Here is a 12624-nt window from a genome sequence, read left to right as displayed (position 1 = left end):
CTGTAGCAACATCGTAGACATTCACCACTTGGAATAGTAATAAATACTGTAATAGGAATGTCCTATGAACGAAGGACCACAGATATTCTTTTTTTCTTACACAGTTATAAGAGAATTACTCACCACCATGTCTCATATCAACCAATCAGAGATTGGTTCGACCCAGAGATGGGTTGAAAGATAAAGTGTAATACCACACTGCCATCTAGTGCAAAGTTCATTAAGAAGAGAAAGGAGCCAAAGCAATCCTATCTGAGCAAATTTTCTTTTGGATTCCAAACAGGGATCATAGGTGTGGCTAAATGACCAAACCAATTAATGCAGTGCTTGGACCCCATCATGATGGGGGTTGTTTGGCAAAGATGGGGTAGGTAATATAATCAGGAAAGGGGAAATTCAACATTATTACCAAGATACCATTCAACTTTCCAGATGTCCAGCCTCAACAAAATTCAATACCAATATACTTTTCCTTTTCTTAGAAATACTTCAAAATGAAAGGCATTTTAAAGTAATTGAGTGGATACAAGAGTTAAGAAAACCTAGGAATCAGGAAGACTTAGAATCAAGTCTTGATGCAGATACTTCTCAGTCTTCCAAGCAACTCTCTAAGATTCTAAATTATAGATGAAACTCAGAATCGTATCAGGGGAGGAAATATCTCCAGAAATTTCCTCAAATTTAAAAACCACAGATTTGGATAAAAAATTCTGATTCAGTTAGCATGTAATAAGTGTCTGAGGTCAGATTTGAACTCGGGAAGATGAATCTTCCTGACTCCAGAATTAGCACACTCTAGCCAGTGCACCACCTAGCCGCTCCCTCAAATGTTAAATTATCCAAAATCCTGTTTGTATTCATCAGTTAATCCACAAACATTTTTAAGACCCACTTAAAGATATGGCACTTGAGTTGAACCTCAAATGTACACTCCCCAACCCCACCCTGCTCCAGTTCATTACTAGAAAGGCAGAGGGCCTCAGGCAGAGCTGCTCTCCTCCCTCTCTCCACCCTGCCTGAGCATTTTTTTCCATCCCCCTCCCCTCTCCCCAGCAACCAATGGGAGAGCACATGGGGTAAGGTGGGTGGCTCACAGGCGGCAGAGTTGGAGGGGAGCAGAGCACTTGGGCCACTACTCTCTCCCTCTCTATACTCGCTATGGCCATTCCTCACTTCACCTGCCCCTCCTCCCAGCAGCCCAAAGGGAACGCCTCCTCCCTCCCCTGTGTGGGGTAAAGGCCAAGCAGCACCTGCTACAATTTCATGTAGAATGGGGACTTTAATAGCACCTACCTCCCCGGGTTGTTGTGAGGATCAATAATGAGATAATAACTGTAAAAGTGCTAGCACACCTGGAATATAGCATTATATGATGTTAGCTATTTATTATTGTGATTATTATGTATATTATTATTTTATTTTATATATTTATATTATTGTAAAAAGGAAGTTTTGAAAAACAAAGTGTGTAATATGAGATTATGAATGGACAGGGTTGGCAATAGATAGACTCAGAGAGGCAGTCAGGTGGGAGGGTAATACGGCAAGAGGATTGGGGTGGAGGAGTTAGGTTTAGAAAGAACATTTCACTTTCCCCTGAGTGCAGCATAGTCAGAACAGCTTCCTTAAAACTTGTTATATTATATTTATAGTATGTATGTATGTATATGTGTATTATTATTATTATAGGTTAGTTTTTACAAAGCATTTCCATGTATCTTGCTTGCTCCCTCCTATTGGTGTACTTTAACCCACATCCTTGGATGTCAGAGACCATATTTGGGGACAACTTGACCTGAAACAAGATTAAGGATCCTTGGGAAACTGAACAAACAAGTTACCTCCAGAAAACAGGCGTCGCCAAGACCAACAGCCACAAACCATAACAATAACCATTCTTCATGTTCCCTCCTGGTACAAACCGTCTTTAATCACCACCACCCCCCCTTTACCTCAAACATATATATTCTTGCCTTGCACCTGCAATAAACGGAGCCTTGACACTACCAGATTGACTCTGTCTCTCTATTGTGTGCTTGGTCTCCCCCTCTCTCCCCCTATGGTCTCTTTTTAGGTGGCTGCTTCCCGGACCCCACTGTTGCAATTCCGGCAGGCCCGGATAGATGGCGCTCAACGTGTTGGGGTTTGAGTAAGACAGCTTACCGGACAACTGAGAAACAGATTCCTCGGACAAAGTAATGGTAGAGGCTGAACGGACAGCCTTGAGATAAGGGTAAGTCGTCCCATCCCCCATAGGCATAAAAAATTGAGAGTGATTACCCCAGAGTGACTGTGTGTGTGACTGTGTGTATGATTGCAGAGAGGAGAGGAAAACTCAGTCCACGATTCGCATACGAGTAACAGGGCGATCTCCTGATGGGGGCTTAAACCATCCGCCTAAGCTCAAGCGACGTGGTCCATCCCGTTTCCGGGGTGAGTGAAAGGCCTTGGCCGGACCGACTCTGACTGAGCCCTCAAATCGCTGGCGAGTGTTGACCCATTAGTATCCGGTTCTATACCCTCGAGAGAGGATTGGCGAGAAAATGGGAAAGCGAATGTAATAATTGTGTGAATGAGATGGGGAAGACACTCTCAAAAGAAACTCTATTTGTTAAAGAGTTAAAAAATAGTCTCAGGGAGAGAGGTATTAGGGTAAAAAAGAAAAATTTATTTAAGTTCTTCTGCTTCATAGAGGAACATTGCCCCTGGCTCATTCTACATGGCCCGGGAATTCACCCCCTTACTTGGAACAAAGTGGGCAAAGAATTGAATAGCCTAATAAAATCAGGCCAAGAGATCTCCGATGAATATTTTTCTTACTACGGACTAATCCGTGATATTCTTAAAGAAGACGACACTAATAAACAGGTCTCCCACCTCCTTAGCTTAGCTGAAGATGCTATCTTAGACCATAAAACAAAAATTGAGGAGGAGGAAATACCACCAGAAAAAGACAAACGCCCTCCTTCCCTCTTAGATGAACCAATTGAAAATTCCTCCCTTAGGGAACCCCTTGTCCCTTCCAAACCCCGCCTTTATCCTGTTCCATATACAAACCCTGAATCAGAGGATATACTTAAACCCAATTATCAGACAGAGCTAGAAGAAGAGGCCCCCCACTATCAGGACAGCAATCGCCTGGAAAACAGGCCCCTCCTGCAGTATAAAAACAAGTCTCCCCCGCACAATCTCTGTGGCAACCTCACTCCTCCTGTTTTTTCCGTACTCCCTGGCTCCGAGAATCTTAAAGAGGCCACAAAAAAACTCAAGCAACAAGTTACTGAACTTAAAAATTTCCTAGGACTTCAAAAGGAGGTGCATACATTAACTAACCAATTACATGAGCTGCAAATAGATATTTTTCGGCCTCTGATCCCTAAGTCCAAGCCAACTCGATTAAAAGATAAGACCGCTCTTGCCTTCCCGGTTGTTACTAGGCAACAACAAGCTGCTCAGATTCTACCCGAGGACATTTCCCTCCCCCCTTCTGCCGAATCCTCTGACTCCGAAGGAGCAGAGGGAAATGAGACCGAAGGAAAAAACCCTAGGGGGGCTGATATTTCAACCTCACTACAATCCTGTAACCCGATCTATAAAAAATTAAAATTCAAACACATTAAAGACCTCCATTCAGCTGTTAAAAATTATGGCCTTAACGCTCCTTTCACACTCTCCATTCTGGAGGGGCTTGGAGGAGAAAGACACATGCTCCCCTCCGAATGGTCCAAGGTAGTGCAGTCCATCCTCTCCAGGGGACAATTCTTAATTTGGAAGGCAGAATTCCTTGAAAGGGCAGAAAATCAGGCTAAACTTAACTGGAAAAATGCCCAGACAGCCACTTGGAAGATTGACAAAATCGTCGGCCGTAACCACTTTGCATCAGAAAACCAGCAAATGAGACTACCCCCTGGCTTGCTCATGCAAACTGCACATGCTGCTATGGCTGCTTGGCGGGCAGTTCCTGCTGCTGGGTCAGTCACAGCACCCCTCTCAAAAATTCTCCAGGGACCCAATGAGCCATATGCTCAATTTGTTGCAAAACTTTTAGAAACCGCTGAAAGGGTCTTGGGCCAAGATGGAGCAGATAACCTGATGGTGAGACATTTGGCAATCGAAAATGCTAATTCTGCCTGTAAGGCCGCCCTAAGAGGAAAAGCAAGAGATCTTGATCTAGATGGAATGATCCGCTTATGCAATGATATTGACGCTTATGATCACAAAATAAACAAGTCTATCTCCTTAGCCATCGGGGCAGCCATCCAGGCTTCTTGCCCCAACACCCCCCGTAACTGCTTTAAATGTGGACAACCTGGTCATTTTGCACGTCAATGCCCTTCTGGACAAAATCCTAGGCAGGCCCCCGCACCAATAATAGCCCCCCCCAAACCACCGCCTAGCATTTGCCCAAAGTGTAGGAAGGGCCGACACTGGGCCCGAGACTGCCGATCCAGAACCACCTTTAATGGGCAGATATTTCCCCCGGTACAGGGAAATGGGATGCGGGGTTCCTTCGGGAGCCCCTGTCCAGCTCCCTTACTCGAGCCACAGCAGGTAGCGCAGGCTTGGACCTCTGTGCCTCCACCACCAGAATACTGACACCTGAGGAGGGCCCAATAGTCCTCCCTACTGGCAAATTCGGACCACCACCCCCTGGTATGTTTTTCTTGGTCATCGGTAGAGCACTTACCACCCTGCAAGGTGTCGTAGTACATCCCACCCTTGTCGATAATGATTACACAGGAGAAATAAAAATTATCATAGAATCTCCACATGGCCCTGTTACCATCCCTGCAGGCAAACGCTTAGCCCAAGCCCTCCCCCTCCCCATGATTGGCAATTTTCCTGCGGTAGCCCACACACGGGGCCCCTCCTCCCCAGGCTCCTCCAATATTTACTGGGTGCAGCAACTTACTGAGTCCCGGCCCACACTCCAGTTGAAAATCGAAGGGAAAACCTTCACTGGATTACTAGATACAGGAGTGGATTCTACTGTTATTTCTCAGGCTCACTGGCCCCGCTCCTGGCCCCTTCAACCTTCATCTACCCATCTATCAGGAATAGGCCAAGTCCAAGACACCCTTCAGAGCTCTAAGATCCTTAATTGGCAAGATACTGAGGGCAATAGAGGCACCACACGCCCATATGTAGTTGCAGGGCTTCCTGTCAATCTCTGGGGCAGAGACATCCTAGCCCAAATGAGACTTCTCATGGTTAGCCCTAGTGACCCTGTCACCACCATGATGTTAAAATCTGGATACCTTCCAGGAAAGGGCCTTGGAAAAAGGGAACAAGGCCTCCCCCACCCCATTTCCTTTCGACCTCATAAGGACAGGGAAGGTCTGGGGTTGCAAAGTTTTTCACAAAATTTTTCATAAGGGTCACTGATCCTCCTGCACTCCAGGCTGATAAAATTACATGGAAATCTGACTCCCCTGTCTGGATTGATCAGTGGCCTTTAACATCTGAGAAGGTTCAGGCTGCCATAACGCTGGTGCAGGAGCAACTTTCATTGGGTCACCTCGAACCCTCTACCTCCCCCTGGAACACGCCCATTTTCGTCATCAAAAAGAAATCTGGGGGATGGAGGCTCTTACAGGACCTAAGAGAGGTCAATAAAACTATGCTTCCCATGGGGGCTTTACAACCAGGCCTTCCATCTCCAACTGCCATCCCAAAAGGTTTTAGTAAAATAGTCATCGATATCAAGGACTGTTTCTTTTCCATTCCCCTTGACCCAGCCGACAGTCCCCGCTTCGCATTTTCTATCCCCATAGTCAATCACATTGGGCCCAACCCTCGGTTCCAATGGCGTGTCCTCCCCCAGGGAATGGCTAACTCCCCGACCCTATGTCAAAAGTTTGTAGCTCAGTCCATTGACCCTGTAAGGACACGATACCCTTCGGCTTACATCATTCATTATATGGATGACCTCCTGATAGCAGCTCCATCCTCCCCCTTAGCGCAAACTATAGCTCAGACCATCGTATGCACACTCCAGGCTGGGGGCTTCAGAATAGCCCCTGACAAGGTCCAGACCCAGTACCCCTTCACCTTCCTGGGATTCCGCCTTGAGCTTGACTCCTTATTTTCACATAAGGTTTCACTCACACTCTCCACTCTCAAAACCCTTAATGATTTCCAGAAACTTCTAGGGGACATCAATTGGCTACGCCCCTATCTACAACTTGCCAAGGCGGACCTTCGCCCTCTGGAAGACATCCTTCGAGGGGATGCTGACCCCTCCTCCCCTCGTTCCCTGACCCCAGCAGGCGAAGCTTCCCTTAAGAAAGTAGAACAAGCTATAGCTACACAGAACATTGGGTATTTTTCTCCCCACCTTCCCCTTTACCTTCTCATCTTTCCCACTGAATTCTCCCCCACGGGACTTCTATGGCAAGATCCCTCTCCCCTCATCTGGATCCACCTCCCTATTTATAACCGGAAGATTCTGGCCCCTTATCCCGACCTGATCGCCCGATTAGCAATGATGGGCATCCGTCTCTCCACCCGGCATTTCGGCCGCTCCCCTGACCATGTGGTTTCCCCCTATAACAAGGAGCAGCTTGACTGGCTCAAATCTCAAAATGATAATTGGGCTATACTTATCTCTACCTACCAGGGCATCTTGGACAACCACATGCCCAGTAATAAATTGTTGCAGTTTTTCACTCTTACCCCCTTCATACTTACAAGCCAAACCCGATCCTCGCCTATCCCGGGGGCACCCACGGTCTTCGTGGACGGCTCTAAAACTGGCCTTGCCGCCATAGTTATGAATAACCTCCCCCGCTCTATCAAAACCCCTTATGAGTCTGCACAGCTGGTAGAGCTTTATGCAGCTCTAAATGTCTTTCATTCCCTGCCCGATACCCCATTTAACCTCTACTCGGATAGCAGATACGTTGTTCAATCTCTGCTCCAACTCGAGATTGTTCCCGCTGTTCAGCCAACAACCGCCACCTTTTCCCTTTTTTCCCAACTTCAACAAGCCATTAGACGGCGGTCCTGTCCCTTTTTCGCGGGTCACATACGTGTCCACTCTGGCCTCCCGGGCCCTTTGTCTTTCGGGAACGATCTTGCGGATCAACACACTCGCTTAGCTGCTTTGGTTGCCACAACTACCTCTCCCCATCCCTCAACTGACCCTGTCTCCCTTGCAACAGAGGCACATAGACTGCACCACCTCAACTCTCAAACCCTTCGCCTGGCCTACAAAATCACCAGGGAACAGGCCAGGTCAATTGTTAAAGGTTGCAAGAATTGTGTTACGCTCTTGCCTGAGCCCCATCTGGGGATCAACCCCCGAGGTCTTCTCCCCGGCCACCTATGGCAGATGGACGTTACTCACGTCCCCTCTTTCGCTAGACTCAAGTATGTCCATGTCTCCATTGATACGTTTAGCGGCTTTCTTTTTGCATCTGCACAATCCGGCGAAGCCACAAAGCACGTTATCAAACATGTATTCCTTGCTATGTCCATGATGGGGAAACCCCTCTCCATCAAAACAGACAATGGCCCTGGCTACACCAGCCAGGCCTTTAAACAATTCTGTTCCCAGTTAGGCATAAAACATGTTACAGGTATCCCTTACAACCCACAAGGACAAGGTATTGTTGAACGAGCACACCAAACCCTCAAGAACACCCTCTTCAAACTTAAGACCCCGGAGACCCTTTACCCACTGTGTGGCAATCAGACCCTGCTTCTTGTGCATGCCCTTTTTGTTCTTAACTTCCTCACTCTGGACGAGGAGGGGTGCTCCGCTGCTGATTGCCACTGGCATCCACACACCACATCTGATCTGGCAAAAGTCCTTTGGCGAGACCCCCTTACAGGCCTTTGGCAAGGCCCTGACCCTGTCCTCACTTGGGGAAAAGGCTCAGCTTGTATCTTTGATGCCAAAGCAAACAACGCCCGCTGGGTCCCGTCTCGATTGATCAAAACCACGAATGCCCCCCCCCCCACCCCGCGCGCTTATCCCCTCCCCCTAACCACCTTCCAGGGCCCATCCCTGAGAAAATATTCTGTTCTCTTTCAGCTACTTCACAACGGAACATATGGCGACCGTTCTGACAGTAACCCTCATCTGTATCCTGCTACCAGCCACCAGATCAGGAAGCCCACACATCCCCGTTCATCAAGTATGGGAGATTGTCAATCCAGTGAACCAAGCCGTTCTTGCCTCTGTCTCCAGTTCCCAGTGGCCGCGCCTTACATGGTTCCCCCAACTGACCATCGCCCTTTGTGTCCTCGGTATCCCGTACCAGTCATCAATGCACTATTGCGCCCCAAATGTGCCCGGCCTCCCGATTCAGGACCATTGGACCCAATATACCCAGTTCCCTCTATATGGCTGCCCTGGGTTCGGCCAGCCAGACCACTGCGGGGACCAGTCAGATGGATTCTGTGCCACATGGGGCTGTGTGACTTTTGGCACTGCTCATTGGATCACCAACAAAGATTTGATTACCATCGCCCGAAATTCCTCCCGCCCTCAGACCTGCTCCTTTAATCCCCCCAATTGCAACCCCCTTATTATTAAATTCACCAACAAGGGCAAAACGGATCCCCGTTGGACGGAAGGACTCACCTGGGGACTGCGCCTTTATAAAAGGGGCCCCGATGATGTCCTTCTCTTCACACTCCGACTGCGCGTGACCCCTATTACCACCTCTATGGGTCCTAATCTTGTTCTCACCAACCAACACCGCCCTTCATATCAGTTCCCCCAGCCCCCCCGACCCCTCTCCCCCACCCAATTCCCCTCCTTTACTCTCTCACCTACCCCTATTCCCAAAGTACCTCCTGGTACCACTGATAGACTCCTCAACCTCATTGATAGCTCCTATTTGGTTCTGAATGCTACCGCCCCAAACCTTAGGATCAGCTGTTGGCTATGTCTCCACTCGCAGCCCCCATACTATGAAGGAATCGCCTTTACCGATCACCCTCACAACACCTCTGCCCCTTCCCCTCGCTGCGCCCGGTTCCCCCACCGCTTCACCCTTGCCGAAGTCTCCGGAAAAGGCCTTTGCCTAGGTCACCCCCCTTTCTCTCACTCCCATCTTTGTAATGTTACCCTTCCCATCTCCCACTCCCCTTATTATCTAGAAGCCCCCAATAACACCTTTTGGACCTGCAACACTGGCCTCACCCCCTGCATCTCTCTTCAGGTCTTTAATACCTCCTCAGAATTCTGTGTACTTATACAATTATGGCCCAGAATTACCTATCACACAGACACCGCTTTAGATAAAATTTTGTCTCCGTTCCCTCGGATTGTACGGGAACCCCTCTCTACTATTGCCATTATTCTAGGTATTGGTGGTCTTGCTGCCGGCATGGGTACCGGCACCACCGCTCTCCTACAGACCCAACACCTTACAGCTTTACATTCTGCTATGACATCTGACCTTGATGTCCTAGAAAAGTCTGTCTCTGCTTTAGAAAAATCCCTATCCTCCCTCTCAGAAGTTGTACTGCAGAACAGACGTGGCCTCGACCTGCTTTTTTTAAAAAAAATATGGGGGATTATGTGTAGCCATTAAAGAAGAATGTTGCTTTTATGCTGACCACACGGGCATGGTCAGAGAATCAATGGCAAAATTAAGAGAACGCCTAGCCCTTAGAAAAAAGGAGGCCGAGGCCCAAGAAGGATGGTACAACAATCTTTTAAGAAAATCCCCTTGGCTCTCTACCCTAATCCCCACAATAATAGCTCCCTTTATTATCATCCTCCTAATACTCACCTTTGGCCCTTGGGCTTTCCAACGCCTGACTGGATTTATCAAAGGATTTATTAAATCAAACATTGACTCAGCCCTTACTAAGTTCCCTACGGTCCAATATCCAATATCATCGTATCAAAATAACAGATACTGACCAACCACACACCCCTACCGATCGTCTCCAATTTACTAGCAGGGCGGTAACCCAATGACGGGAATAGCACAGGTCCTTGACCCTTGATGGTCAAGCAACTCCCCCTGTGTAGCCTAAGACAGGGGCCATCGCTGCGGTCCTGACTTAAAACCTTCCCTCTATAAAAAAGAAAGGGGGAATTGTCAGAGACCATATTCGGGGACAACTTGACCTGAAACAAGATTTAGGATCTTTGGGAAACTGAACAAACAAGTTACTTCCTGAAAACAGGCGTCGCCAAGACCAACAGCCACAAACCATAACAATAACCATTCTTCATGTTCCCTCCTGGTACAAACCGTCTTTAATCACCACCACCCCCCCCTTTACCTCAAGCATATATATTCTTGCCTTGCACCTGCAATAAAGGGAGCCTTGACACTACCAGATTGACTCTGTCTCTCTATTGTGTGCTTGGTCTCCCCTCTCTCCCCCTATGGTCTTTTTTAGGTGGCTGCCCCCCGGACCCCACCGTTGCAATTCCGGCAGGCCCGGATACTTGGAGGTTGTCACAACCTGAGCTGTCCCTTGTCACCCTGCTGTCTTTTCTACAGATAAAACAATGAACACAAGATATGATATAAATGGAAGTGTGGATGGGAACAAAAGGTGCATTAAGCAGTGAGAGGGTGAGTGTGGGTAGGACGAGGAATCCTGGTGGACTCTTATCTCCCCACCACAGCTGGTGCCTTTTCTGTAAAAAAATGAATGTCTCCCTTCATATTTTTAGGTTTTTGTCTCTATCTCAGAAAGATAATAATTGAACTTACAATAACAGCAATCTTCAAAATTGCTAATAGCATAAATGTATTTGTTCCCCAGGTAAAAATTACCTCTTATCTTATATTCAGATGGTGACTGCCTAGGTACTCAGCTGTGAAAGAATAAAAGAGCTGGGGATATGATCTTTTCAGCACCTGACAAAAATGTAATTGTAGGGAAATATAGTTTCTTAAGTTAAAACTTCTCTGGTCACAGAACAATAGGCCTGAGATCTGGTGATGAAAAATGTTTTGAGGCTGAGCATGATCTTAATGCCCAGCACTAGGAAGTTTTATTTCATGAAATAAATGATCATTTTCCACAAGGACTCATCTTCAGGGAGGCAGTGTGGTATAGTGGAAAGAGCAATAAATTTGAATAACTGATTCCAACATTCTTTCTAAGGCTGTAATCTTAAGTATCAATTAACAAGCATATATTCTATTGTTTATTTCAAATATTTTGCTAAATTTATTTTTTTCAATTACACATAGAAACAATTTTTGACACTTTTCTGACATTTTGCAATTCAGATTCTCTCCCTCTCTCCTTCCCTCCTCTCCCCAAGGCAGTAAATAGTCTGAAATACCAGTGCATATAAGTCTTTCCAGGTTTTTCTGAACTCATCCTGCTCATTCATCATTTCTTTTGGCACAATAGTTTTCCATTACAATTATATATGATAGCTTGTTCAGTCTTCCCCAGTTGATAGGCGGGACCTCTTCAGTTTACAATTCTTTGCCACTACAAAAAGAGCTGCTAAAAATATTTTTATACAAATAGGTGCTTTCCCTCTATTTCATGATCTCTTTGGAATACAGACCAAGTAGTGGTATTGTTGATTCAAAAGGGTATGCATTAGTTTTATAGCTCTTTGGGCACAGTTCCATATTACTCTATAGAATGGTTGCATCAATTTGCAGTTCCATCAATAGTGCATTAGTATCCCAATTTTCCCATATCCCCTCTAATATTTATCATTTTCCTTTTTGATCATATTAACCACTCTGATAGGTATGAGATGGTATCTCAGAATTGTTCTAATTTGCATTTTTGTGGCTATAGATAGTTCTAATTTCTTCATCTGAGAATTGCCTGTTCATATCCTTTGACTATTTATCAGTTGGAGAATGCTTTGTATTTACATGAATTACACTTAGTTTCTCTACATATGTGAGAAATGAGGCCTTTGTCAAAAACCCTTACTATAACATGTTTTCCCAATTTGTTGTTTTCCTTCTAATCTTGGCTGCACTGGTTTTGTTTGTACAAAACCCTTTAAATTTAATGTAATCAAAATCATCCATTTCATATTTCAGTTCTCTAAATGTTCTTGTTCATTCATAAATCCTTCTCTTATCTATAGGTCTGGTAGATTTTCCTATGCCCTCCTAATGTGTTTATAGCATCCCTCTTTATTTCTAGATCAAGTATCCATTTTGGTTATCTTGGTGTATGGTATGAGATGTTGGTCTAAATAAGCATTTATTTTTGACATCTGTTATTTACCAAGGCATTAGGGATACAAATACATGCCACATTATTGAGATCTGTCCAGCAGCCTCTCTGAGGGTCCAAGGTTATCTCCGTCTAAGTGTGACAATCTGGTCAAGTAATGGAGATGAGAGACACTATGTGCTCAGGTCCATGTGCTTAGGTGTCACACAGTGTTCTGCCATAGCATTGTAAACCTTGAAATTTCTTAGACTTGTGAATGTTGGAAATTTCACCATTGGAAAGTTTCATACTTGGAAAAAATTTCCTACTGATAGTAAGAACTCTATTGGAATGTGAACCCCCTTGGTATGGGAGGATCCTTCTCCTCCCTACTTAAGACTACTTTAGGACAGAAACCTTTTGCTAAACAATGGAAAGGCTTTGACCTATGCTTAAGCATAGAACAGGAAGTTCTTTGAGTCATGATTGATTTTAGAATTGATA

Source organism: Monodelphis domestica, chromosome 3, assembly GCF_027887165.1.
Source record: "Monodelphis domestica isolate mMonDom1 chromosome 3, mMonDom1.pri, whole genome shotgun sequence".
NCBI classification, from domain to species: domain Eukaryota; kingdom Metazoa; phylum Chordata; class Mammalia; order Didelphimorphia; family Didelphidae; genus Monodelphis; species Monodelphis domestica.
The sequence above is the reverse complement of the archived record's forward strand: the minus strand, read 5'-3'. Positions refer to the sequence as shown.